This window comes from Anoplopoma fimbria, chromosome 19, assembly GCF_027596085.1.
Source record: "Anoplopoma fimbria isolate UVic2021 breed Golden Eagle Sablefish chromosome 19, Afim_UVic_2022, whole genome shotgun sequence".
NCBI classification, from domain to species: Eukaryota; Metazoa; Chordata; class Actinopteri; order Perciformes; family Anoplopomatidae; genus Anoplopoma; species Anoplopoma fimbria.
Window position 1 is genome coordinate 10,884,249 of NC_072467.1, and position 6,000 is coordinate 10,890,248.

Below are 6,000 nucleotides of genomic sequence, written 5' to 3' on the forward strand. Positions count from 1 at the left end.
ATCTCTTGCTCACCCTGTATACATTGCACAAGTACAACTCCAACATTTCTCCCCTTTGTTTTAGATGTGAACTTAAAAGAGGGAACATTTTTCTCTGTTATGATTGGTTGTATACCTTTAGAGAAAATAAGATATTGGTTGAAGAATAAAAGAAAAAACATCTAACAAGATTTCACAACCATTTTTTGGATTATATCAAAAATCTACCATCGCACCAAAATGATTGTGTCTCTGTATTATTTATTATTGGGGATGTCCTTGAATACCTGGTACGAGATGTAGCCCTTTGTTTCTCAATGTTTTATTAGGTTATCATGTTATGTCATTGATGTTGTTTGCTTTGATTGTTTGAGTTTTCTCCTCGACTTTGTACTTTTATTTATGAATGAATGGGTTTGTGCCATGTGTCAAGTCATTTCCCATTACTTATTCTTCCCCTGTGTTATTTGCTTGGATTCCAATTTAGTATTTAATAATCTATTCACCCTAACATGCAGCCTTCAAATTATTAGGCTGTAGCAAGAATAATACCAGTACTCTGAACCCTAAAGGAACTGTTTCCATTGATAGTAAAACATGCGTTTTCAGTGGAATTCAGAGGAATGAGTTCTTCAGTGTAGAGTGAGTTGGCTCTTAAAAGAGCTGTTGTGGTTTGTGGATCAGCAGACAGTTTAAGCTCGCTCTCCGCGGATGCGACGGGCCAGCTGGATGTCTTTGGGCATGATGGTGACCCTCTTGGCGTGGATGGCGCACAGGTTGGTGTCCTCAAACAGGCCGACCAGGTAAGCCTCGCTGGACTCCTGCAGAGCCATAACAGCGGAGCTCTGGAAGCGCAGGTCGGTCTTGAAATCCTGAGCGATTTCTCTCACCAGACGCTGGAAGGGCAGCTTGCGGATCAGCAGCTCGGTGGATTTCTGGTAGCGACGGATCTCTCTCAGAGCCACGGTACCGGGCCTGTACCGGTGAGGCTTCTTCACGCCGCCGGGGCGCTCTTACGGGCAGCCTTGGTGGCCAGCTGCTTCCTGGGGGCTTTTTGATGCTAATACTTTTACTTGTAACAGACTATTTTACACTGTAGTTTTAGTATTTAGGTCCATGTTAACATTGGTTTATTATAATATTTTTTAAAAAGAGTTGTATTTCACTTAGTCACACAATTAATTTCATCCAGTGTATTGTTTGCAGGGTTCTCCTCTCCACCATCTGATTGTGTGTCTGTCTCTCTCCACTTTGACTTTAACAAAGTGCGTTTATGCAGATTGTTTGCATTTAGTTAAACAAGTCATTTACCGTTCTATTTAGTTTTGTAGCCACGCCGTAAAGAAGGCCTAATGTTATGCAACGGAAGGTTTGTAGAATAAAATAAACACCTCCATCAGTATTACGAGACATGTATTTCATATAATAAATCATACTTCAAATGTTTATTTCCTACCCCTTCTTCTCTTTTAGAAAACAGATTATATTGAATGTTGGTTTTCGGTGCACATGAATATGTTTTAGAGAGAGGGCCGTAACACAACCTCAGCGCAGTTCCAACACAATAGAGGATACACATCCAGTTACTTCCTCTCTCATCCGACTCTTACGAAAGTAATTATGCAATATGAGCTACTGCTTCAAAGTGAGGTCTCCAACTTCTGACCAGCCTTTTATTTCACATCTTAGTTTGACCTTATGTATTCATTCAGTTGAATCACTCATGCTGAGTGTGTTGTATCTCATGCTGAGTCCTCGTAAAACGGTCCAACGCAGTGCATATCATAGTTCATTTTTAGCTGAATTAACAACATGACTCTATTGATGCCAACATCAGTCTGCAATGTCAATTTTGTAATGTTGCGTCAACATTGAACAGTGTTCCAGCAGGGGCTGGTTTGACACTCAGTTTGTCTTTGGTTTGTATTGCCTCTCTTTGAAGCATAAAATGTAGATCATCTGTGTACAGTCAGGTGTTTTGGCTGGACTGTTTGATTCCAGATTGAGAGACATAGAATCTGTTGGTGTGACTCGAGAGCTTACTGCATCGTAATACAGATCCCAGTGCCCACAGATAGCTGGTGGTGGCTGCTGTGTTGTCTGCCTCAAGGGCAGGAAACAAGGAGATAATGAAGTCTGTGACTCATAGAAATAAGAATAAACACAAACACAATAAGCACCGTACAATAAATAGCATCGAGGAAAAACCCAAGCACCCAGTCCACACATATACAGACATTGAATAGTGAGGATTGTCACTACAGTGCTATAACGGTTGAACAGTGACATGGACTGACACACACTACAACCCTTTCACTGAAAAGGGATGTATCATGTACATGCCCCTTGTTATTGACTGACTCAGCTCAAGATACAAGTCCACATTACCTCATTATGGTAGATCAGGCTACAAAAATGCAAGATACTACACTTCCCATAAAGCAACTCCCTAGCATTCCTGTCTGCGTTGTTAACAACTTTCAATGTCCATGGCCTCAGGCTTGGATTCTACAAACCCATCCTGAAATACCTGAAGTCACTTGAATAATTTCCTTTGACAGAAGACAAATCTGGTACACCCCATGACAAGCAAAGTCTTTTATTCTACGACAGCCATGCTTCCTTTATGCATTTGTGCCTCAAAATTCCAGTTGAAACACTTGCTGTTACAAACCAATGAAAGATCGGATCGTTAAACAAACAAACATTTTGTTGAGTTAACGTTTTGAGTTAACGCCTTCCAGAGAACTCAGCTGTGGAAGGCTGGGTTGCTCATTTCGCAGGAAAACAGTGTCAAAAGAGTGACTCACTGATAGTCAGGGACTTGAAGGTCGATGCAATGCTTCATTGTCCTCTACTACTCAATCTGCGCAATACCAACACACAAACACACACGCACCCTCTCAGACACACACTCACACACACAAAGACTCACACGTAGAAACACAGATGCTAACTATATGCCACAAGAGGAAGTGCTTCATTTTAAGCACTCGTTTCTTACTGCAACACATCAGCATTGTAACAAATATGTGTAGCAGCAGCTCTTTAAAAAGATCTATTAATTTTCAATATAGTGATATTTTATTTTTTATACTTACATGACGATGTCAATTTAAAAATATCCTATCTAGTATATAACTAACAGGACTACTGTATGCATTGCATACACAGTGTTTTCATGCTCAATCAACCTAATCTGCTTAAGTAGGTCACATATCACTGAATTATAAAGATGACATGTTTTATCAATAAATATATATATATATATATATATATATATATATATATATATATATATATATATACAGACACACATATATATATATCACATACACACACATATATATATATACACATATATATATAAGATATATATATATATATATATATATATATATATATATATATATATATACATATATATACATATATACATACATATATATAGCTTTAGCATTAGCTTGGCCAGGCTATAGCCTAACATTAGCATTCTTGCTAGAAAAACATGCACTTGCTGCCATATGTATCACATCCCAGCATCATGTTTTATATTTAATAGAAGTGTTTCCTGTTTTGAACACTTTTTAGGTAACCTTCTTTCAAAATTCCACTGTAACTACTAATATAAATTATCGTATAACTTAATGGTGTAAAAGTTTACCTTCTTACCTTTTTGATCAAATATCATTATAATCATTTCAGGGCAAGTGAATTCTGTGTTTGAGCAAGTGGAACGCCTCATGCAGTTGTCCGATTGGGCAAGTGAAAAGTAAATGTGATCTTTATTTGGGGAATTTAACAAACACAGTTGTGACATCAATCTTGATTGAGGATTCAACTGTCCAATATATTCATTTTGGGTCATTCAATTTCTAAGGAAGCTATTTCCAGGAAGCAATGGAGGGGGGCCTCAAGGCAGACTGAAATAACATCTCCACCAAAAATCTAACGTGTAGGTGCTTGATCATACCCAGTGAACTTCAGTCTTATCCATAGTTGGCCAAACAGGCATTAGGAGCAGGTTTAAGGCGTGACCTGGCAGCACAATGAAGACAACAGATGACAAAGAGAGAGGTATTCATTTCCACAGCTTTTTGTTTTTTAACAAAATAAAATAAAATAAAATGTACATTTACTTAAATACACAAATTACAGATACAATAAATACAAATAAGGTTCTGTGTGATGAAGGTGAGTTTGGGGAGCGTTGGAGCCCATGTGAGACTCCAAGATCAAACGTTCAGTTCATTCAAGGGAAGGATCTAATTTCTGTCCAAAGTTCTCCTTGTGAGGTCAGAAAGTTCCTGTTTAACTATCATGTCGCTGCCTATCACTTTCTGCTGGATGACCATGGAACATCTCGTTCTCCACCTCTCCAAACACACTATACTGACGATGAGTTGGAAAAAGTAATTTTTATTTGACAGACATGATCTCATAAAACAGACCATTCATTAGAGTTATCATTTAGATACAAAAAACCTGACCGAAGCCTTGGACCAGACCTCCGGAGCTCTGTAACAGTCTACAAACAGATGTTGCCGTGTTTCATCACCGTTACAATTAATCATTGGCCATGTTTTTGTTGTTACCAAAAAACTCCATGAAACAACAGTTCTAACAGCAAGTCTGTTGAAAGAGAGGAGCCATTGAATCTCTATTACCCTCTGAGTAAATATTACCTCAGTACCTTCATTATCATTTAAACTTTTATATTTCATTAATCCACCATATTAATAATCATTTTAACCTATATTAAATAAATACATCAATAACTATGCCTATAAAATACATCAATTATATATGTCCTTAGATTCTTTAATCGCTAAATTGACAGATCTCACTACCCTCCTATGATCAGTTTGAATTAACCTTATCGCCCTCAGTCCTTACCAAATTTGAACCAATTTGTCTCTCCTCTGACACACATTATCCCACGTATGATCCCATGCACGTCACTTCGATCTTCGTCCCTAATGCCAACTTAGGGAAGTTGGCACAGAACTGCCGCATTGTTTTGCCGAGAATTATATCACATATCAATCATGATTAATATGGTAAATGGGCATGTCCCTGCTTTCTTAAAACATAATGGCCTTTACCCTCTTATTGAAAAGGCTATTTTGATTTTGCTCTTCCTAATAATTATTGAACAATCTAAAAGCTCTTATTCTTTAAGGGTTTTTGAAAGTCTTTCAACTTTTGGTTAGCATTTTTTTTCAAGAAGCGCTTTTTGAAAGAAGAGAACTTCAAAGTCTCTTTTGTAGGTAAGCTATGAAGGCGTAAAGACAACTAGTATTAATCCATCTTGAGTCAAACAAGAGAACCTACAGAGGTAATTGAAGACAGAGGCAGGGCTATTCTTCTGCTTTGGATTTTAATGACAGTTGATATTTAACTCTTTGGTGCATTAGCTTCACCTACTGAGCAACAGCATTATTCAGGATATAATGTCTCCAACTACATGTTGATGAAAGGCAATCAAAAGAGTTTTGTACTCAAAAATGTTCTTTATAATTACTTAAGTACAATGTAGAGGACAATCATGATGGGACTCTGTGTAGACAAATCAGTAGATATCAATTCAGTATTCTGTCTGTTGTTCTTGTCTCTTTGAGTCTTTATTTAGTTCACTCTCTCACTGTATTTATTTAAGTTAAGTTTACATAGTGTGGTTTAGCTTAATTTCTGGTCTGTATGATTTGTAATTAACAAAAATATATTAGAACAAAACCGGAGAAATCAGCAGACTTTAACAAATCATATCAGTCAGATAATTTGCTTTAGACTGTATTCATCATGTTTTATGAAATAAGGTTTGATTATATGCTTTGTGGGAAAGAGACAATTTTTCAAGAGACTAACTGTTAGTGGTGGTGCTCTCTCCCTGAGCAGACACTAAACCTCTCCCCTAAACCCCTTTATGGAGAAATATACTGATACCAAAGATAAATCAGAAGGTTAACTTTTATTTACATTTTAGATTATGGTTAGATAATTAGTAATCTAGGGTACTGC

General features: G+C 37.2%; 1 pseudogene; it reads right to left on the minus strand.

Moving 5' to 3' along the window:
- Window positions 1-651: 651 nt before the first annotated feature.
- LOC129107928 (uncharacterized) lies at window positions 652-4,995 on the minus strand (annotated as a pseudogene).
- Between the last annotated feature and the right edge of the window lie 1,005 nt (window positions 4,996-6,000).